Here is a 25024-nt window from a genome sequence, read left to right as displayed (position 1 = left end):
AGGTTTTATCTATTTGAACATGAAGCCATTTGATATTGCATAAAATGTAAATGCAATGTACTATTGTCGCCAATATATTTGAGACAGTACAAATTGAATTCAATACTCAGTCAATCCCTTAACTAGACCAATGCGTGGCCTTATATCCAATGTACATTTGGCTAACTTAAGCCTATGGTAGGCCCATCACCAGCACTATGTCTACCCCTCATCAAGTCATATAGTAGGGATATATCTCTCCATGCTTCTATCTTCAACAAGGACATGGAAGGACACTACATACATAGGTAAACATAAGCAACAAGTAGATTCTTAGCAAGAAGAATCAAATGATTAAAATGACACAAATTGAAATTAAAGAATGAAATTTTCTATAATGGCCTGGTAGAAGGTGTCTTGTTAGATATTTTAAGTATTTCTTTAGTCATAGTTTATGATTGCGAAAAGTAGGTAAAAATTCAACTAAATTAATGAATAGAGCTAGAGTAGTGAATATGCAGTAAGTCATGTATTTAGTTGTGTGTGTGTGTGTGTGTGTGTGTGTGTGTGTGTGTGTGAAAATCTAACTTTAATTTCATCATCTACTTCTATACATTTATATATTTAGAAATTTATCACAATGCAAAGAACTTGCCAGTCAATAGAGGCTTTAAATATAAATCTACCCTTCAAGCATTCTCATATATTTAGTACACTTAAGCCATCTATCCAGTCTCACAATCTTGTATAATGGAAGATTCTACAGATTTATGACAAGAAATAAGAAGAAATGAACTTAACTAAAATGCCACATGCAAATACTTAAATATATGTATCAATGCATAGGAGGACATACTCTCTTTCTATTTTCACACAAACACACACACACATATGTTGTTGGTCTTGGCATTGAAGTCCCATATGAGCAAGACCTCTCCTAGCTACATGCACCTCTAGATGTCCTCGTGGAGTGCTAAGGAAGGTAAGATATGTCCCTGGAGATTGTCCTAATATAATTCAATGTCTGTGGGGATACATAACATGTTGTAATCCCCTCTCTCTCCCAACTCGCTTTAGGGATGCACATTGATGTATGAGCAAAGGGTGACAGTAGAAGAAAGGAAGAATTAAGAAACCCCATCTTTTTCCATGTCTATATTAGCCCACCCACGTTCCCAACCCAATCCCATACCCACACTAGCCATCCAGCCCTGCGTGGGCATCATTTTGTCCTATCAAGATGCGTGCTCTTGCTTTTTATTAGCCTTTCTATGTTGATCTCTATATCTGTAATCTTCATGGAAATGCCACCCTTTTGAACCCTTTGGATCATCACTCATTGCTTAATCAAACGATAATGTCCCCAACATGATGTGCGAGGAAGCCGTTGCTAATGCACTAATGCACATCTTTTTTGTCCAATAGCTTTTGTAGTAGGTTACATTGACAACATTGATGCACAATGGGCAAAGGATATTGCGTAATCTCTTACAATATTGGCCAACAATGCATGTTGTTTTTGTTCCTAGGTTTGTAGTAGGTTTGAGTCACAAAATTGATGTACAATTCACAAAGGGTATTAAGTTTGTCTTTAAACATTCCTCTATCTAATGTATGCCAAGTGGCCATGTGCAAGCACTTGAGTTTAGGGGCCAACTCATGTTTGAGCTTTCTCCTTTGTCTCTGGCTTACCTTGCGGCTTGCATATGTGTGTGTGTGTGTGTGTGTGTGTGTGTGTGTCCCTGATTGATTGTCTTAAATTAGACAAAGGTACTGTTATTTATCCATCAGATTAAGGTTGTTTTCTTATAATCTTATATATAAACAAATAAATAAATAAATATAGCCTAACTTGGTACCGCTTTAGTTAGCCATAGTGTGCTATTTAAGGTGTGCATAAGTATATAAATATAAATACACACACACACATGCATGCATGCATATTTAAAGATATATCTTTATAAGTATATATAATTAACCTACCATATATAAGTATCATTAAAAGTATTTTTATAATTTTTAGAGAGTTATATTTGTGTGCATATATATAAATAAATAGATACACACACACACTATAACCTTGGGGATCCTTGTGATCAATGGGTGCACATATAGTTTAACACACTTTAATGGCTCTACATGGAGGCAAGAAGAGCATGGGGGGTATTTGGAAGAATTGGGAAATGTTCACTTGATTTGTTTTATTTTCCTCTCGAACGAAGAGCATTCACACCTTACTTGTTCCATTTGTCCCATCCCGTTAACATTTTTGTTGGGATGTAGATGGGATGTGGCATTAGGTGTATTATGGTGAGGGAAATATTTGATGACCCTTGCACACCATCAATGGCTACTAGCCTTTTGTGTATTGGGACCACCATTGCATGGGAATATGGGTTAGAAGGACCACCATGTACAGTGTACTTGAGACATATGACTAGTGTGCATGGTGGAAGGACGTATCTAATTTTTATGGAGGAATGGGGCTCTATTGTCCATTGGAGGAATGGAGCTCTAGTAAATATTATTCCTTGGATTAGAGAGACGAGAGATGAAGGACTCACAAGAGACATAAAAAAGGATTGAAGATATTGCATGTACTTGCTCATGTTAGAGGGAATCTAATGTGAAAAGATCAAATGTGGATATGTTTTAAATATTAGGAAATTGTGTGTTCTTTTTTGTTTGTTTCATGAATTTGTTATGCACCCATATGCATCATAGATTGTCCCTGAAATGAAAAGTTTTGTCAATATATACTATTACAAGATTAGCTAAGAAATTTGCTTCCATGGAGACCAACTTGGTCTAGTTGTGATGGTTATTAGGACCAATCTTCTTGTGTAGAAAAGTGAAACGTGATAGATCAACAATCTTATTACATTCTTAAATAGCTCTAGTAGATCCAGGGCTCCAACATCATTTGACATAGCTTCCAACTATCTAATATGTCAAATATAGATAACTATTTGATATATCATATATGAAAAAGAAAGGGAATGTCTTGTTGGTGGACTTATTTGACAACTAGATAAGTGGAGAATTGAACATAATACACTTTGCAATATCAAATAACAACCTAGATCCCTTGCTCAATATCGTTCAACATGAGCACCAGCCATAGCTAATTGCATACTTTTTTTTCAAAACATTGCATATGTAATAGTGATACATGGGACAATAATCTACCTAGAACATTGCATTTGAATGGTAGTATAATGTGCAATATAGAACTATTTAGCTAGTTGAATTTCCAACATGGACCAATAAGCTATCTCGAACAGCATTTAACATAGGCATTAGCTAACTAACCCATACTTAAAATCAAATATGAACATCATGTATCCACAAATGAGCACACCATTCTAGCCTACAATATGTCCATTATATATTGAAATCATATGCCAAGGTAGCTGATAGAAATGAGTAAGAAAGGACATGAAGCTAGTCAACTAGGTCTTATGTCAAGTAATGGGACAAGAGACAACTAGCGAGCTAGCTCCACAGCTCATGTCATTCAACATACTACATTGTGCATCCTCAACAAAATATCCATGCCTACAATTGCTTCTTGGAATCCTTCTCCAAGATGATAACAATTTCAAATAATTTGCAATTGCTTGTTGGAATGCTTCCAAACAATTTTGAGATCACTTTCCATTGTTGTCACTCTAATGGCTTCACGTTCTAGCCTCCATGGCTTTCTTTTCCATGACACAAAGACCTTAAATATGTTGTTTGTTCCTCTATTAGAATTGTAATTGTATCTTTCTTTGTTATTTTCCTCCTTTTAAATACTCTATAGGGATTGTATGCACCCTCTACAACTTCTTTTGGGTAACTTGCCAAGATTTTTAAAATTTCCATCTCACAACCTATGTCTACTTCCCTTTCACACCACCTACAACTAGCTTGCATGGTTATCTAAAACAATTAAAGTATAGGCAATGAAAAACTCACCAGAAAAGTGAGACAAGGTAATAGAATGAGAACATATGCTGCCAAACCAAATGTGCATGAAAGAATGATCAAAAACTCAATGCGAATGTAGTACACATTAAATTCGAATACATCACCTACAAGAATGACAAGGCAAAATTCAAAATCGAGAAGAGAGGAATGGAAGAGAAGCAACTTGCGAGAGTCACTTAACGCCAAAAAAAAAGAGGAACGAAAGAGTTATAGCTCCCATGAGGAGGCAAGGGGTAGCATGCAATCAACCAAGACTATAGCCCTGACACCTGAGCATGAAGTAAGGAAATCATTTGAGGTCCAGACATGGGGGAATATCCTTGCATCAGCATCTCCTCTGGTGAACTCTCTTGAGGTCATGGGAGATCTCTTATTGTTGTTTGGGGAGGGAGAATGAGCTTAAGGGTATTTATTTTCTTAATCCTGCCCTTCCCTATCCCCCTAATCCTCCTCTCATTGGCTAAATCCAATCACTATCCTCGCCACCTATTAACCTCGCTCAATATTCACTCTCCCTTATCCCTCTCCTCCCACCTCCTTGGCATCTTCCTCTCAGGATCTCTCTGTCTACTCGGCCAGCCTTACCTTGCCTGTTCCCATCGTCTTCCACTCATCCCCCTCTCCCATGGATGATTCCACAATGTCTCTCTCACTCGTTGCGCTTGATTATCAACTCTCTCTCTCTCTCTCTCTCTCTCTCTCTCTCTCTCTCTCTCTCTCTCTCTCTCTCTCTCTCTCTCTCTCTCTCTCTCTCTCTCTCACTCTCGTTCTATCTCTCTATCTATCAGTTCTACCTCTCTATCTCTCAGTGCAACTCTGATGATCATTCTGCATCAAAAGTCTATGTACCACTCTCCAAGAGTGCCTTTATATTGCTTCAACGTGTCTTTCTCAGAGATTTGCAAGGTTGGTTGGGAGGGAGTCATTGCTTAGCCCTTTCTTCTCACTCTTGCGCTTAACAAGTACATCTTCCAAAAATGCATCGAGCCTTTGAGCTCGATTATCCATTCATTTTGTATATCTTGGCACATTAAGCCAACGGAGATACGGAATGACATCCCCAATCAATGGAGCTCCAAACAAGACGCTTATTTCTAGAAGCATATCCTTGAAGATGGAAGCTTCTACATAAGACTCGAAGGCTTGCTTACTGAACAGATTGCGTGCCAAGATGTTTCCAACCATATTGAATGCAAGTTTGTTCATCTCCACGACATAATATCCCTTGTTGGTTCTCTGCTCAAAGTTTCGTAGCATATAAGATATCTCTTCGCTTTGAACGTGCTCAAACATTTGTATTTTCTTCACGATGAGGAGTTGCAGTGTGTACATCTTTTGGAGCTCCTCTCCTTGTAGTGGGTACCCAAAGAGGTACATCACAATGCACAAGGAAGCTCAAATGGCCTATAGAGCAGTGAGCAAAAGGAGAACGAAAGTAACAACATAAAATAAGCATGAAGTGCAATGTGCAAAATGATGCAAAGAAAGAGCTCCAAGAAAGCTACAAGAAGATCAAAGTATCCTTCCCAAATGAAAAGTTTACTTTGTGAAAATATCCATCCCAAATCAAAATTTTACTTTCTGAAAATATTCTTCCCAAATCAAAAGTTCACTTTGTGGCACTATCATATTCACATAAAAATCTTGTTTGAAATTCTAGCTATACCTAAGCTATTTGTTAATTTAATTATTTTTAATATTTTTCCTTAATGTGATAAATTTATAAATCCATGAAAGGAGACTTAAATATTTCATGTAAATAACATTGTCACTCGCAATATGCACAAAATTTTTAAAACTTTTAATAAATAAAAAAAAGACATGATGCCATAAGACCCAAGTTTTATATTGAACCAAAGAATTATAATAGCAATTATAGCTATCATTATATGTTTACATTGAGAGACATTGCTCTCAGCTGGAGTCTTTGTATAAAATGATATAGATTGAACATATGTTTACAATTTAAATTGTTGCTCTTAAAGAGCCTAAATTCATGCCATCTGCATTGACTCCCCATTGTCTTATTGCTCAATGTGACAGTCCCTTGCCAGGTGCCATCTACAATGAGATCCAAGTTGGTGAAAAGATAGGTTCTGGCACATATGGATTTGTCTACAAAGTACAACTCACAGGTGCTCCAGGATTATTACAGCATATATGTTGTGCTGGAAAGCAATATAAGGGTGACATAGGGGATCATACACGAGAGGCAAGAAAGGAGGGACAAATGCAAATTCGTCATCCTGTGCTTGTTTGTGTTATTGCAACAACTCCAGAAGAGCCCTTGTGGACTATCACAACATATTTTAATGATGGTAGCTTGATGCACTTCATGAGAACTTTACCATATGAGCAAGTCAGGTTTAGGCGCTATGTTGACATAGTCCTAAAAAGAGGCAAAGGAACGAAGGCAAGGGCACAAGGAACATTGGAAGATGTATGCACAAGGGAGAAAATAGAGCAAATTAACTACTTTAGTTCAAATGTGCACCACATTATACATGCACTCACTGCTAGATTAGCAAGGTTACATAAGGGTCAATGGATTCATACAAACTTACATCCTGGTAACATTCTGTTAGATTTCACAGCAAATGGTGCATGTAGAGTTGGCATAATTGATTGGGGATGGCACTAGTTTCTTCAAAGACTAGAAAAGCTTTTAAGGATATGAAGAAGACATCTCTAGAGACTGACCAACAATTTACACAAAGGAAGCATAAGAAAGAGCAAGAGCATGCATGAAAGAAGTGGTTTGCACCTGAGCTTCAATGTTTTTCTAGGAGAGATGTGTATAGCCCTCAGTCAGACATATATACATTAGGATGGATAATTACAGAGATTATACAGTTTTGGGAAGATGCAGTTGGGTATTTTGAACAGTCTCGCCACAGGCCTAATAGTACACTATTAAAGTGTATTAAAAAACATGCCTTTGAAAAGATGATGACTGAGAATTCTATAGAGAGAATAGCACTTATGGATACCTATAGTATCCTATCAACATTTGGATGTAATGCAAGTCTAGCAATGCGGCCCCTTGATGAGATGAATGTTGCTTTGAAGCTAGCAACATAGAACATATACTTAGTCTACATTTGAATGTTGCTTTGGATGTAATGCAAGTCTAGCAATGTGGCCCCTTGATGAGATGAATGTTGCTTTGAAGCTAGCAATATCTTGTTGTTGTATTCATGTGGTGGACTTGTATATATTTTGTATTCATATAGTAGATTTGTATGAAAATAAATTAAAGTATTTCTTCTCTTGGAAGATGTGTTATACTTGATTTGCAATGCACTTGAAGTGCACATAATTTTATAAGGATAAGAATTATTATGCTATTTTTTCAGCATGTGTTTAGAGAAAAGAAATTATGTTCTATTTTATGCTCAACTAATAAATACATAATTTTTTAAACAGGTACTTATGGGAAGAAAGAAGAAAGTTCAAGCTCTGGAGAAAAATACAAAAATGACATCTTTCTTATTACCTTCTACATCATTGGGCACTAATATAAACATGTTTACAACATCAAGTACACCAGAGAAATTACTCTCAAGTTCATCATCCATGAATCATGAAGCAATTTATGGGACTACTGAACATGCTTTGGGCACAATGCATCATGCTAGAAATCAATGTTCTAGATCACTACTTAACGATGATAGTTTTAATAGGGATTTGAGTTTTCAAGTCTTGGAAGCAGGGAAGACAGGATCACAAAACTGTAATCAAGGGAATGCAATTGGAATTGAAAATTCATCAGCTGGCACATCATTGACAAATAATGAAGTAGTGGATTTAACTGGATTGGAAAGTGGAAAAATGTCAGAAACAGTATCATCAATGTCAACACCAACTGAAGAAGCCATTGAGAATGCATCACAAAATTGCAACTCTTCAAGTAAGCAGAAGAGAAAGAGAGCTTGGGATATTCGTAGGAATTTTCAAGAAGATTGGGTAGCCAAATATCCTTGGTTAGACGTAGAACAAGTGGACACTGGGAATGCACCAAAGTGGGCTATTTTTAAAATATGCACATGGGCAAGGAAAAAGGAGGCACAGTTACAATTGAAGATTGATACGATTGAGAAGCATTGTGGGAAGGTTTACAAGACTATAGAAGGTACAAGTAATGAAAAGAAAGTGATCAAAGAATGGGACAAGGAAAATAACTGCCACTTAAAAAATGAGATTGAGTACAATAAGTTCTTGCTTGCATAAGAGTCTAGCAGAAATAAAAGTGAAGGATCATTGAAAAAGCATTGGGAATGTATCGATGATCAGGTTGATAGAGAAAAGATAGTGCAATTCTCAACTATCATGCAAATATTGAAGCAAGGCCACTCACTAATAGACTTCTCGGGTTACCAATCATATCTTCAATTTTTGGATGTTCCTAATTTGGCAAGCATGCATTGGTCAAGGAGTAGCGCAACAGATATGGCTAACCACATGAACCAAGTCATAATTGATGATTTAAAGGAGACTTTAAAACTTGCAGACTTTTTTTTTGTGTCATTGGATGAGTACACAGCTGTGGATACTACATCGTGGTTGGGAATGCATTTGTACGTGGTAGAAAACAATAAGAGAAAACAATATTTTTTACATGTACACAAATTTAATTCAGAATCCAATGCTAATAACTTAGTGCAAGTTTTGATCCAAGCTTTAAAAGAGTATGGAGGCGTGACAGAGTCTGAGATGGTCAAGAAACTTGTTTGTTTTGCATGTGATGGTGCTTTAGTCTTGCAAGGTTGTCGGAATGGTGTCTCTGTACAAATAGAAACAAAATATGCTCCTTACTATGTTGGGATACATTGTATGGCTCATCGCACAAATCTAGCTTACAAAGTTGTGTCCACATTTCCATCAGTACAACGAATCGAGACGTTGGTTACTCGTTGGTTAAAAAAAGCTACTCTTACTTTTGCAAGAGTCCAAAAAGATACAATCAATTTAGAGTTATTGCAGAAGCACTGGGTACAAAAGGGAGGAAGATTTTGAAGAATGTGGATACTAGATGGATATCTTTGGTTCATCCAGTGAAAAGATTATGGGATGAATACAAGACTTTGGTCTATTTAATGCACATGGAGGCAGAAGAAGAGGTTGAAAAGGCAGATATTTTGTATCATAAACTGACCAACATAGATTCGATATTACGATTGTGTGGAATTATTCCACTTTTAGACAAAATGAATATGTTGAGTAAAATGTCGCAATCGAAGGATATTTATATCAATGAATATGTTGAGGCAATAAAACTCACTAATTTGAGTATAACAATAGCATACGATAAGAAGTCAAGCTCCAGTTTTCAAGACGAGAAATTGTTTAAAGATTGGAAAAGTTTAATAGACCTAGATGGGGATTCCTCACTTTTAACATGTGACTAGGAAGGATATGTTTGCCTTTGTGCAAACAATCAGGTTTTCAGGATGACGAGAGAAAACAAACGACACAAAAGACTACAATACATTAAAAAAGAGGCTTTTTTAAAGAAAGTACAAACAGTGAAAAATGCCCTTAGTGAAGTTGCAAGTGCAGTGGTAGATGAGATCAGAAGTAGGTTTCCACGAAACGACCTAATGGAAGCATTTACCATCATATTTCCACATTTTTGGGTCAATGGATCTTATGAAAGTATCAAAGTAGGTCTAAAGAATCATTTGGATGCTCTCAAAAAACACTTTGGACAGGACATTGACATGGACAATATAAAGTACAATGGTTTGTTGGATTTTGGAAAGCTTTATTCACAATCTTCCCCTTTTGGAGAAGTCATGCACCAACAAAGTAATTTAATGGAAAATGTTCAAATGCAAGGTTCGATGGTTCGGCTTTGGAACGAGCTCTCTTGCAGTACATTCCTACAAGATAAGATAACATTTCTGAGTACTTCAAGCTTGCAAATTTATGTCAAACCTTTATTCTTGGCTCAGTTGAGGATGAAAGGTGTTTTAGTACTATCGGTTACTTGAAGAATAAGCTTCGTAATAAGCTAGATGATAACTTAGATTTTAGCTTGAGATTATACTCTTGTTCTTATGATGTTAGTAGCTTTCCGTATGATAGAGCATTAGCACTCTGGAAGTCAAGCTGTAAAAGAAAAGGCTATAATTAGCTTTTTTGGACTATTTAAACTAGACTTTGAGAATTTTCTTCCCCCATTTGATTTGAAGGATATTCATTAATTTTATGTTTTGCATACTCTACAGTATCCTAAATGCTAGCTATTTCATGTATTTTGAAATTATGTAAAACGAAAAAGACAGAGTTTTCAATATAACTAGTTTTTAGTATATTTGTGAAAATTGAAAGTTTTTTAAATGCCCTAGAATATTTAGCCAAGTTTTGGAACAAAAATTATAACAAAAGATATAGTTCGCCAATTCTTTGAAACTTTTAAAAATAATTTATGAAAAATTTCGCCAGTATATTATAATACTATAGTTCTATACCTTCGATAAAAACATCCCTGTTTGAAAATGTCAATGTTGAATGATCCGATAAAAAGAGATGGTAGCTATCTTATAAAAGCACTTAGGCGAGGGAGCTTATAGACCTCACTTGGTTCAATCCATTCCAAAATATGTGCTTCACAATTTCACAAGGCGAGCTGGTAGGATAAGCAATTCAGGACATGCCTTGCCAGTTTTTCCCATAACTCTATTGTCTCTATCATAGATTTTGTAAAAAATTATTCATTTCAAGAACAAGATGAATACAAAGTGCTCACCGGTACAATAAGAAGATAACAATTCTTGTGCATATCACGTATAGTCATTTGCTTGATTATTCTTTGATTAATGCCAATCTGCTTGTTGACTCACAAGATTCCAAGCTAGTACAAGAGTTTGGGTCAGTGTAATGCACATACCATTTCTACATTTCAGATTATAGGGAACATGACACCTTATTTGTGCACCTTTTGTATAGCATGCTTTTTTATTACATTGGGAATGGCTGAAAAAGAAGATCCCCATGCAAAAAATATAAATAACATTGGGTGTGGTCAGATGGTGCTACCTCTCAATTTATATCAGCTCGTGGATTCTACTTTGTCTCAAGGTTCAGATCTCTGACCGGTCTAGACATGAGCCATGGCAGGGGTGAACATGATGGATGTGGTGCTATTGCTATAAGCGAGCTCTCTTTAAATACCAATTAACATGCCCTCAAGAAAAGCTCAATGATGCCCATGATGCTATAACATGGCTAACAACCTACCTCTCCATAGGGGCACATTCAACATACAATAAACAAAGCCTTAAGAATAGTGTAGTACGCAGAGTGTTCCATTAAGTGAAAGTGGATGAAGTGCAAAGGAGAAGCTAGCACGATTGTAAGAAAATTAAAGGAGTTCAATATAGTTTGCATAGCATATATGGCTTCTCAAACAACCACCTGATCAAAACAAGAAAACTTTTTTGTTTTTACAATGTGTGAATCATAGGGGATAATGACAATTGTGAGAACATTGCAACTGTGAAGACATGGGAGTGAGTTCAAGTTTTCCCTCTACATTCAGATGGAGTGATAAACAATGACTCACCACAGTTTGGGGAGAGTTTTGATGACCTCACTAGTTGTCTTGAAGAGAGGAATAACTTTGTAGTTGTTGTTGCCTCTAAGGAGAATGAGGAAGATGACCCATACTTTGTGTTATAGTGCACAAAACCTAAGCACAAGGTTGAGGAAGCATTTAAAGATCATTGGGGAACAACCTATGAGAAGTGGAATATAGTAATTGGAGCTTTTTGGTACAAAAAACATCCAAGAGAGGCCACAATTATGTTATGTTACATAAGAGTCCTCAAACTTTTGTGTACTCTCATCTAGTAAGAGCTATTAAGTTCCAAATGCAACCTGTGCCACAACAAAAGAAGGGCAAGAGTGTCTTCAAATTGGATTTATACATGCATGAGCACATCATGGGGTGTCTTGGAGTAGTGGATGAGGATGACTAAGATAGTACTAAGAAAATATAGACTCATTGCAAAGAAACAGTATTCCACTTATTTTGGAAAATGGAAAATGTATTTGAGACTACGCTTCTTTTAGTTAATCCCAAAAAACCACCACGGTTGTTTTTGTAAATCCAAAATGATAAATACCACTCTTGTTTTTAGTATATCCCAAAATCATCTTCTCCATCGGCTCTCTAAACAATTCAAATGCAACAAGCTGGGCTGGCCTCTATACGTATTAGCAACAATCGGCAATACTCAGTTGTAAAAATATCATTGCTATCAGCAATCGGTAATATTGAGTTGTATAAATATCCTCTTGCTCAACAAGGCTCATAACCACTCAGCAATGGCTAGATGCTATCTTTTGGCCTCTAAAGCTCGTAGCAATCTTTTGGTTCACTAGATGTAATCTTTTGGCCTCTAAGGCGCTCAGCAATTGCTGAGTTTTTACAAATGTAATCTCTTTTGTTCGATTTTTGCTCTATGAGGCTCTCAGAATAAACTGTTGTTAATTTTTGTATAAACCACTCAGCAATGCTGAGTGGTTATCCTTGCTAGATATAATCTTTTGTCCTCTAAGCCTCTTAGCAATTGCTCAGTTTTTATAAATGTAAGATCTTTTGTTCAATTTTTTCTCCATGAGGCTATCAGTGTAAATTGTTATTTTATATATAAACTGTTAATTTTTCCTCCATGAGGCTCTTAATATAAATTTTTGTTATTTTTATATAAATTGTTATTGGATGTATTTGCTCAATTTTTACTCGATGAATTGTAGTTGATTATTTGAATGGCACCACCGGGCCTCCAATCACCGTGATGGCTTAAATTTTGGCTTGAATGATTATCTGGATGGCATCAACCAGCCTCCAATCACCACGGTGGCTTGGAATACTTTTGTGCTCATTAAGGATTTATTGCAACAAGAACTAAAATACCAGTAAAGTAGGACCACATTTTCCTTGGTTTAGGACCAAAATAGCGCTAAAATAGCTCTAACAACCACCGTGGTGGTTGCATGGAGATACATCTAGAAAATTCCAATTAAACTTTTAGAAAAAGCAATTGATGATATGGCCCTTGAGGGGGGGCAAGGGCCATATCAACACGCATTATATAATATCCAGGATGCCATTGGACAAATATGGCATGTCGATATGGCCCTTGCCCCTAAAGGGGAGCCCCAAAAAGGCCATATCGACAATTGCATTTTTCTTTATTGCACAAGGAAATACTTTTTCCTTGGTGCACTAATATATAACTCCAAGAACTAGCATGGTGGTCATCATAGATCTCCTTCTATTTGCCAGCACAATGATTATCATAGATCTCCTTTTGTAATAAGTCATAATAGGTAACTCCATAACTCTAAGAACTAGCACAGTGGTTGCTCCAAGCCAACCTTGGATTTCCATGATCTGCATCCGCACACTACCCGATGACAGGTCGAAAAGCTATAGTGACAAAAGGCTATGCGATAACAGGTGGTCAGGCTAGAGACTGTGTTCCGCAAAGCAGGGCAGACATGCACGATGTAGCCTGCACTGCACGAAGCAAGGTAAAACTGCCGTGTGTCTAGCTCTGCGATGTCCAGAATGATAGATTGTGTCTCATTATTATGCCAGTGCGACATCATGACATTGGGAAAATTTTCAGCAAGAGCACAGATCCGCCCCAAATTCAAAATCTCACCTAGGAGCATGTCATAGCGCAGCCCCAAAATGGCCCCAAAAATAGTTTCGCAATTGGCTACACCCAAGCAAACGTTGACCCATGTGGAAATGGAAGCAAGAAAGTGCAATGTAGAAATGGCATTTTTAGGTTGCCATTTCTACCAGTGTTGTAGTTAGTGAATTTACCAAAGTAGCTTTTTTGAGTTATTAATCTAGAGTTTATTGTTTAAGAAGTAAATTGCAACTTAAATCTCCAAGTTGTTAGCTCTAGCTTACATATAAGAGAAATGATCAAGAATAATTAATTTAAAAGCTTATATATTAATATTAAGTTCTCAATTTCTCAAATATTATGCTTCTTGGAAATATCACAAGTGGCCTTAACATACATATGAATAAAGGACAAAGGCAATAAGTTCCTCATAGAATAAGCTCTCTTCATTGTCATCTACACCTAATATTTATATACATTTATGCACCCTAAAAGAAAAGGGGAAAGAAGGACAGCTTGTGACAAATAGGATAGTCTATAATTTATTTTTTAATTAGGAAATAATTATTTCAAAATCCTCTTGCTAGCATTTCATTATTATACCTTGACTTAGTCTTGGTTTTAAGTTAATGGCATAACCTATGGAATTTTGAGAAAGGAAGTCAAAGAAAACCTCATGGAAGTCATATGAAAGTCATATGAAACATATTTAAGACACGAAATAAATTGTGAAACTACAAAATAGATTATGGTACTATAATGTATTGCTTGAGTACTATAATGTATTGCTTGAGTATCAAATTATACATGCATTTTAAGTTACCAAGAAGTTGTTAGCTATACCTTACAAGAGACAATGAGCTTTTTAAAAAAGACAAAATAATCACTCTCAAATGGTATATATAACGGAGTGTTGAGTGTATCCATGCCAATAAGCCTTCTTTGAGTAAAGAATATTTGTTCCTAATGGAACAAGCTCTCTTTGTCTTCACTATTTGTGTATGTACACCACACCCTTGAAGATGAAGGGAAGGCTTTCTTCCAAACACTCTAAAATAGAATAGTTTTTTCAAAGAAATCAAGTGTATAAATTCCAATGCAACAAAGTGACATAGACACATCAGATGATATAAACGAGAGAATTAAGTACTATATAGAGTAAATAAATTTCAAGTTTAGCTTCCATGCATCTTAAACTCCGCATGGTTTAGCGTGTATTTGTGTGAGTTTGAGTCATAAAGATAAAGGTATTGAGCATTTTTTGAGTCTTAAGAGTGTTGCGAGTGATGTTTCACCATGGTAATTTCACCTTAGATAGTATAGGTTCTTACGCATTAGATTAAATGTGCATTTCAGAAGCATTGGATGCTAATGGCCCCATTACCATTAGCCCCTAGCCACCACCATAATGTCTCAATTTCATCTTCGAATCCTCTTTTCTCATAAATGGTTTGGGGGACAGAATAGCCAGAATTGAAGGTCATCAAGATTTTGCTTATTAAGAATTTACTTAAACAAAAAAGTATGACTAGGAGTGAACAGATACTCTAGCAAGAAGGTCATCTAGATTTTATTTATTAAGGATTTACTTGAACAAACAAGTATGACTACGAGTGAACAAATAACTCTAGCAAGTAGGTTATCAAGATTTTACTTATTAAGGATTTACTTGAACAAACAAGTATGACTAGGAGTGAACAGATAACACTTAGCAAGTACGTCGAAATGCAATATACAAAATCCAAAATCGGGATTTTTAACAATGGATAAAGCACATGGCTAGACTAAGTTCACATGGATAGTTTAACCTTCAAAGTAGATGAGGCTATTATCACGCCCCCTCCCTCACCCCCTTCAAGACGGTGCCATGCCTAGGGCCATTATCACACGCACCTAGTTCCCCACTATAGAGGCAGGTTGGGAAAACTTAAGTGACTTAAGAAGGTCCCGAGTCACCTCCATAAAAGGAGGTCCCAAGGAGACCCAAAATTTTAAGAATCACCTCCTCAAGGTGACCCCCTTGCTTCTCACCCCTGACCTTGATCTTTTGATGAACAACTTTGGCTTGTTTTCTTCCTAATAACCAACCTTTTCGTCTCAGTTCGATATTAAGGCCGTCCAATCCCGACAAGCAAGAGCTATGCCCTATGCCCACAAGATTCCCTGTGCCCAAAGCCAGTCACTAATGGCACCGTCGACCAGCTCCTGTTCTGCAATACTCGCCCACGTGATCTTAGGCAGCTCCTTCTGCACAACGTTCTTCGCTTCTTGTAGCTTCACGTCGTAAATCTCATCCACGTCGAAATGCCCCTGCTGCACTAAATTGATAGTCAGCTGTTCACAGTACATTCATAACAGACGTTCATTGTATCGGAAATTTTTTACAAGGACTCAGGAGTGTACTGTGGGACGTGTACACAATCAGAGGCATCTTTTGTTGGTACTCCGATGAACGCGTTCATCCCACGTAACTGATTTTGAAGAAGACCGGATCGATGCACATCAAGAATCTGCGTAGGCCAACAATAGATACTGGAGGATGTGCCAACTACGACAAGGTCGACGATTTGCAATCATGTTCTGCGTTTTTGTATTCACCATTCAAGCATATGGACAAGAGTTCAATGCGCAAGCAGAAGAAGCAGTAGATGGACGGCTAAGCTGGATCGTATTGGGCAACCTTAGTGTCTCGGACGCTGGGGTTTATGCCAGGCTTTGTAATCGATTCGGTCTCAGTGTTCTGAGCTTTCCTTACGATTATTCCTATGTCTCTGATCCCCTACAGAATCATTCCGTGGCGCTGTACATGGCCAGTTTTGTGTCCGACGATTTCGGTACTCTTTGGATATACAATGCCTCGACCAAAGCTATTCAAATGCCACGGCCAGGCGCTGATCAGGCATTCGAGTGTCTGGAATACGTTCCATGGACGGTCTATAAGTTGAGACTTAACCCTTGCACTGGAGGCTCGAATCAACAATGGTTTCTTGAAGGTAGGAAAATAAAGGCCGGCGTATTGTCGCCCACTGGTGGGGCGTTGTACCTCAAGTCAGAAGCACCAACTGAGAGTCCTTGGGCAGTTACAAAACTCGACCTCGAGCCCGAAATGAAAGCGGAAGATGAGAGCTACAATCTGTTCACGGTCATTCCGGTTCCCAACGGAGTGACGACGCTTTCCTCTAAGGTTGCCATGAACGCGCCATGTCCTGGAAACGGGAACAATCTTGTGTGCAATGGCGCGTTTGGCGATACTGGAGTACCGACTCGGGCAAACATGAATGCAGAGGATCATATTCTCGAGGTAAGTGAAGGGCAACCGTATATTTGTGACTGGTCCGTTGCAATGGGCACTGTAGTTCTGGTAGATAGTAGCACTCTCCCCTGGGATGGGGGGGTTGGTTTAAACAGTCTTGTGATGGGTGTGAACGGGACGCAAGGCACAGTAATGATCACTCAATTTATCTCCACCTCCCCTTACACTCCTTACATGCTCTCGCTCCTTCTCTCTGCATCATATGGTTGCCAAGCCAATGACTGTACCCTTACACTCCACATATCCCCATCATCCGTAGGTAGTACTACTATTGTGTTACCGCTTCAAACAGGAAGAGGTCCTACACGTATATCCGTGCGCTTCACAGCTTACAGCAAGGCGACCAACATCTCTTTCGTCAACGTTGTGACGGCATCCAGCTGCATTCCTGCTATAGACAGCATAGTGGTGATAGAAGACTCGGGGTTTGCAAGGTCGAGCCGTCAGGCATCAAGCGACGTGGTTGGTATAGCTCTGGTGACCGTGGCGACTGTCGCATTCGCCCCAATACTGGGTGTGTTAGGAATGTGCGCAGTGAGGAAGCTGGGGGTAACCATGCAAAAGAAGAAAGTGAAGAGCAGTGAGAGCAATTGGGGCGATTCGACATCTGTGGAGAGCAAGGCAGCAGTGCAAACATACGCGCTGGAGGAATTGAGAGCTGCGACGGGCAACTTCAAGAACAAAGTGGGGGAAGGGGGATTCGGGGTGGTGTACAGGGCGGTGCTACGAGATGGAAGTGTGGGAGCCGTGAAGAGGGCGGTGAAGGGGCGATGGGACTCCCAAGTTTTCGTAGAGGAGCTTTCGTTGCTTCTACGTTTGCGACATCCCAATGTGGTGAATCTACAAGGTTTTTGCTGTGAAAATGGTGAGATGTTGTTTGGTTTTTCTTTTTCAAAATATACTTGTAGTGCTTGCCACTTATAAACCAAACAAGAGATGAATTTTTGTGTGGCTTTTTATGAAATTGCCATGTGGCACATTCTAAGCCATTAGATCAATTGGCCTATTATATTAGCTTCATAGGACAACTGGCCTATTAGTAGCTTCTTCCTACGATGCCATGTGGCACATTCTAAGGTGTTAGATCGACTGGCCTATTATTAGCTTCTTACAATATACTTAGTAGCTCGCCAAGCATTGTAGTTCCTTTTTAAAAATATACTCACACAAAGAGGGCCGCCTACCAAGCATACATCCGCTCGCGCCCTACATTAAGTGAGAGAGTGGGGCATCTCGAGAAATTCGAATGCGAGCATCCGGCTCAGATGAGCAAAGATTGAATCGCCTGAGCTACCGATGATCGGCCAAAGACAAGCTTTTTAGTCCTTTCTTGAAGCCTATATTATTAACATGGACTTTAGACTTACACTTTTACTTTCTTGCCTAAAACCAGTCAAAGCAAGTCATCCAAGAGAGAAAGCAAGTCATCCAGGAGAGGGCTGTCTCCCTTAACTTATACTTTAGCCACATTCTAGCACAATGCGCACTCACCCACACACCTCTCCGATAGGGTTTACTCTTCCCTGGTAGTGGGCAACCCTTCCCTAGTAGTGGGCAGCCTGATTGGGTTTACCCTTCCGTGGTAGTGGGCAACCATAGACACTTACTAGTCAATACCTCTATTACCCGTTCTTTTGCTGAAGCCATCACTCTTTGGACCCTAAGGGTAACCATAGGCTCTTGCTAACCAACAATCCATTCAATACATTTATTACCTTAACCTCCTTTTTTTTGTTAAGGACATATCCTACCTATATAACACCCTTGGTTACCTAAAAGCTTGCTAGATTCCCCAAAAATGCAATTGGGACCTTTTATCTCTTTAAAATATGGGGATGTTTTTTACAATGTGCTTTATGTCACTTCCTAATTCCTATCTTGTGTGTCTCATGATGTTTTTAATAATGCAGAACAAGAATTCCCTTGCCACATATGCCCATCACACTGATTTTAGTTTGTTTTAATATATGCATTATATGTTGAACATGCAGGTGAGCAAATTTTGGTGTTCGAATTTATTACGAACGGAAGCCTATATGATCGATTGCATAGAAGAATGGGGGGCAAGAAAACATTGAGATGGAAGGAGAGGATGGGAATAGCAATGGACGTTGCATTGGCACTTGAGTATTTGCATGAAATAGCCAATCCGCCTGTTATCCATAGGGACATCAAGTCGGCCAACATCCTCCTCACTCACGAGAATGCTGGACGGCTTGCAGATTTTGGCTTATCCAAGCTTGGTCCGAGCCAGCCTCACCTCACCTTCACCCCAGTTAAGGGATCCTTGGGCTACATTGATCCTCACTACTCCTCCACTGGCATCCTCTCCCCGGCTAGTGATGTTTATAGCTATGGTATTGTCCTCCTCGAGCTACTTACTGGCCGCAAAGCATTCCAGGACTCTCTCCTTCTTGCCGATTGGTGGAGGGATACCTGTCGGTCCACCGTTAAGCAAGTGGTAGATCCCCTCCTTGGCCATGACTTTGATATTAATGAGGCCCAGCTAATTGCAGACATATGCACTCTTTGCTTACAAGAAGACCCAAATGATCGTCCCTCTTTGCAAAAGATTTTAGAGCATCTCAGCTGCATTTCACCGTACATCCACACTAGGGAAACATGGTTAGATGACAATGATGCCCTTCCTATACCTCCACACCTTGCAATGGGAATAGCAATGCCATTTTATACCAAGCACACTTCTTGTGTCTCATGTGTTTAAAGCTCCATATGATATCAATGTTATTGGAAAGATAATTCAAATTGCAAACTGGAGAGCTTCCCCATGCAATCACTTCCTTTCTACCAATGGAGTCAAGATCATATTAGTTAATGCAAATATACAAGGAAAAGCAATCAAGTGCATTAGTTTGAATCTACACTCATGGGTTTATTATTTCAAAAATACTTATCATCTAGGATTTGTACATATTGAACCCCTTAAGCTTACCCTAAAGGGCATCCTTTTAAGTATAAATGATTATTAGGCAAAGGCAAAGCATCTCTACTCACTTTCGTTAACTAAAAACGCTACAATTTTACATTAAATGCACCATGCATACTTAGCCCCCCCATGCCGCTTTGGAGAAGCAACAATTCCATGTTGTTCTCTTCCTAACTCAGAAAAAATACAAAGGAGAAAGAAACCTTGGATGCACCCCCACCACCCCCCACCCCTCGTTGAGCCCTCGCTCCCCTTGGGTTTCAACGAAGATGAATTTAGGAATTTTGAGACTTTGACCAAGTTTGCTTCATGTACTATTTTTGCATATTGTGGGAGATAATGCACACCTTTCTCTTTGAAGCTAAAATTAGGGTTCTAAATGTTATTTTCTTTGAGAGATTCATATTATATTTTTACCTTTTAAACACTATAACAAAAATGATATCAAATGCTACTAATGACAATATCTTGTCTATGTAATTAGGGGGGAAATATGCATAATACATTTAAGCAGATCGTGTGAAAGACTATGCCATGATAACTTTGACAATACAAACTCATGATAAGAGGTATTATGATAACAATGGATGAATGATATTCATTACATTTCATACAATCCTATATATTAAGCTTATCATCTTGATTGCCTTAGAAACATTCCATAGTTTTACCTTTACATTTTTTCTCTCACCTATAACAGATTGTACAACCATCAAGGATGGGGTTAGGATACCCCATATATCATGGAGTCGCAAATTTATAGTAGATTTAACATAATAAACATTTATATATGAGACACCTATCAGATATTTTAAGACTTGTTCAAGTCTGACATTGATTTGAAAGTATGAAATTATGCTTCAAAATGAGATTTTTTTTAAAAATTTTACAACCCGACATTGCCCAAAAAAGCACATCATTTATTTGATTCCTTGTTTGTAATTCATGTTAAAATGAATTATTGATTCCCTTGAAGGGACTAGTATGTGCATGAAGGTGCCCATTTTTGTACGTCTAAGATGTATTTGTGATGAGATAGAATTCATGTAACATCCACATCATTCTTCAACAAACTTTAATTGATTTGATAGGATACCATGCTTCGTAGAATGTTGAAACTATAGCAAGTAACACCGTCCATTAGATCAAGCATGCACATAGATCAACTTCTTAGAATGTTGAAACTATAGTGACTAACACCTTCCATTGGATCAAGCATGCACATAGATCAAGAAGTTCGCATCAAATAGATTCAAATAAAATTAAGTTTCTAGTATGAAGATCTAATTTAAACTCAATCTATACTCTTGATGTTGAGTATATTGGTTTTTAATTGATGTCAAGTAAATTAGAGCCTATTAATATGATAATAATCAATTTTGTTTATAAACTTTCAAGTCCAAACATGTTCATATACTAGATACAAATTGCATGTTTCAATTGAGATTGGTAACAAAAAGATGAGGTAAATTCATTCTCAAGAGAAAGGTGGTGTTTAAAAAACACCTTTGATAATTAAATTTCCAATCATCAACTGATACTTGATTGACACTAAGATGTCAAAATATCTATTTAGTTCATGATCAAAATGGTACAACAATGATGATGTATGTTTGCCACAATCTCTAACCATTCATAAGGTGCTTCTCATATTTGAGCCTCTATAGTAGTCCCTTGAGATGCAAACATGAATTGCAGAGAATACTTCATTTCAGCCTTTGTAGTAGTCCCTTAAAGAAGGAAAGATTTACTATACATGAATTGCAAACATAAAGCTTCGTATATAGTAAAACTTTGCTTCTTTAAGACAAGGTGGATAGCCATGGCCATTGTTTCTCCTCGTGATGATTTTCCTTTTTCAATTTTATTCTCAAATCCATCACTCCTCATCATCAAGCTCCTTTTACATAGTTGAAACCTTTTCTTTTCCTTTAGTTGTTATTGGTTTTCACCTCATCCACAAAGGGTTTCTTTTTAGTTGTGGGAGGTAAATGTTGATGTACCATGATCTTCAATCACTTCCTTTAGGTACCCATAAAGTATGGGATCCTGTTTCTCATAGGCTTGGAGATTAGAAGCCACCTTTGTTCTTTCCAAGACTAGCCACAATACATCAATTAAGTACTTATCTTTAACACCTCCATCCCAACTTTCAAAAGTGTTTGGAAATGAACAATTTTCCTTGGTTGTTCATGCACCACTAATACTGTGTTTGAATAATCCAGAGCAGAATAGAAAAATCTCTAGACATAGCACAATAATTTGAAACATGCGGTAACATCTTATTTGTCAAATCTCATCAAACCTTCCACTTGGAAAAAATTTTCTTGGCTTCATACCATAAAAAAAGGGAAGATTTCCCCCAACTTCATCCTCCATGAAAACATGCACCTTCATCACATTCCTATATGTCATTGTTGACTATATTCCAACCCTAAACAAAGACATTGCCTTTTGGGTGCCTTTCTTAAGAATGCCAGCCACCCATGGCAAAGCTATATATATTTTCCATGATCAAATCTCTTGACATCTGGTAAGTGAGGATGTTGTTGCCAAGTGTTTAATAGCACACCATTTCAATCTAAAATGATACACACGTGTATTGTTGGTAAATGTTAGATTCCACATACCATTTTGCTAAAGAATTTTATACATTTAAAATGTATTCTCAAAATTGACTATACAGTGTGTGATCATTTTGTTAGTAGTTAATATGTATTAATTCCAACTCAAAAATGTATTAATTTTTATTTTATCATAAAGCAAATGCAAAAATACCAAGCAATGGAGACAAAGAGTCTCAAAAGTCAAGTATGATATAGCAAAAAGGAAAAAAGCAATATTGTATTGATGTAACGCTGAGGATCCTCTCTTTTACAAAGATATTCAATTCAAACTACCAAATGAAGTAACATTTCTTCTGCACTCACATTCACACTGATAAAAATTAAACCTAAGCATATTAACAATTGTAATTTAGATAAGGAACTTTAACTTTTCATCTTGTCACTATTTGTAACTTCTTCCCTCACTTCTTTCTCCTTTGGTTTAAGTTCCCTAGTATCATCTCCAACATTTTCAACTAACCTTATATATTCTACATCTGCTTCACTCATGTTTATGAGTTTGTGCATTAGGTGAATGTTTATTTCACTTGGTGCCTTTTGTAATTCCAACATATATGATGTAGATGTTTCAAGTAGTGTTTTTCCAATACCCCCTCGGGTCCATTAAAATCTTTCCCCAACATACTATCATAGAACATTTTCACATCTACTAGTAAATTCTAAACCATTTTGCATACATATGCCTCCAAGAGTGTTTTCTCCATGGTATTCTTGGTTATAACTATTGTACTTCTTCCATTTTGTAGAGCCTCTCTCATAGCATAGCCACCTATATATGCATATAAGACACATTTTCTCAGAGGACAAAAGGATTCAACCAACAGTCTATAATATGAAGGATCTTTTTCAAACTTATTCAAACTCCCTCCATGCATTTTGCAACTCTCAAAAGTGATAGGTCTCTTGAATTTCTCAAATGGAGTCTTGGTTTTTTCCAAGTCTCTCTTTTGAAATGTCTTCAATGTCAATATTTGACTCCATCCCATCATAAATAAGAGAAGGAATTGTACCTAAAACAAGGTCATTCCAATCCTTGTTCCCCTCTTCCTTTGATATGAAAGCAAGAATAATAGAAATATCATGACTAGTGGCATACTTCTTCTTAATGTCATTTTGTTAGTTCCCCTCATTTTAATATGATCCCCCCTTCATTCCCTTATCCTCCCTTTTTTTCCCCCCCTTACTTTTTGTCCTCTTCCCCCCCTTCATTTTCCCTCGTTATCCGTTCCTTTTGTTTCCTCCCTATTCCTTCCCCCCCAACTATTCTTGGACTATCTCCATCCCATATATTTTTTCATGCCTCTAGTTTAGCCTCTGGTTTATCACTAGTTCTATTTCTCATGGGAAGTAGCAAGCTAAGGGTGTCCACTTTTTGTTCACTCCCCAATCCTTAGGAGGTGGAAAAACAAGCTTTTTAGTACACAAAAATACAAATCTCACGTACTTCCCTATGGATCTAGTCTTTGAAGTCTTCAGACACAACATCACACATGCTATTGTGCACACAATGGTATAGTCTAATTGAAAATTTGATGCACACACAAAAAATTTCTTTGTGTCACACGGCATGGTTCCAGGGCGGTCACACCTTTGTCACGAACAAAGAGTATCATATTAAATTCTAAATTTCTCACTCATTTTAGATTAAATGTTATTGAAACTTTGTAGGTGGTCTCTTTACATTATGAAGAGCTTAACTTGATTTATTGGTAATTATTTGAATGATTTATCTAGTTATAAATAATTATTTATAATAAATAAAGTCATAAAATACATGCATTTTAGTAGCACACCACACTTTTTTAGTATTTTGAATAATTAAGCAAATCCAATTCAGTGGAAGGTTAGTAGGCACATAAGGGTGTGTGGTTCAATCATCAAATCCCAAATCCAATGGTTAGATTTAGGAAGATTGAAGTTTTATTTTTACTTTTACTCCTTAGAGGATCAACAAAGAATATTAAAAATAAATCTAGTAATTCTCAAACATGACCAAACATTTCGAAAATGTCAATATTTTTAGTCCTCTGCATGATGAATACGAGGAAAAAATTTTGGTTAAATTTGAGTAAGGGAAACGTACAATATGGCCTCCAAGAGTGAAATCTCCCTTTTGTGGGGGAAAAAGGGCCACCCAAGCCTAATACCAAGACAAGGTAGGCTTGGTTAGGTAGGCTACGAACATCACCGACCCTAGTGGCAAGCCATTGGAGTGTGCATCCTGCCCATGTGGAAGGCTGAGTCATCTATTTTTGCCTTGTAACCATGCTACGTTGTTAGACCGCATGGTGCCATGTCATCAAGGAGATGTGACATCACTCCATGCCATGTCACCTTAGATTGCCACACGTGCTGTCACATCAGCCACATGTGCCACCTCATCATTCCACATCATAGGGACTCTTGGAGCCATGTCATCACACCTTGCCACCTTGGCATACCTCGTCAACATTGCCACATCACCAATCCCTCCACCTCAATTTGCCATGTCAATCTACCACCTCATGAATGCCAACTCATCATGCCACATCACATT

The sequence above is a fragment of the Dipteris shenzhenensis genome, chromosome 26 (genome assembly GCF_047967505.1).
Source record: "Dipteris shenzhenensis isolate YYH24624 ecotype China chromosome 26, Dip_SZ_1.0, whole genome shotgun sequence".
In the NCBI taxonomy this organism is placed as follows: domain Eukaryota; kingdom Viridiplantae; phylum Streptophyta; class Polypodiopsida; order Gleicheniales; family Dipteridaceae; genus Dipteris; species Dipteris shenzhenensis.
The sequence above is the reverse complement of the archived record's forward strand: the minus strand, read 5'-3'. Positions refer to the sequence as shown.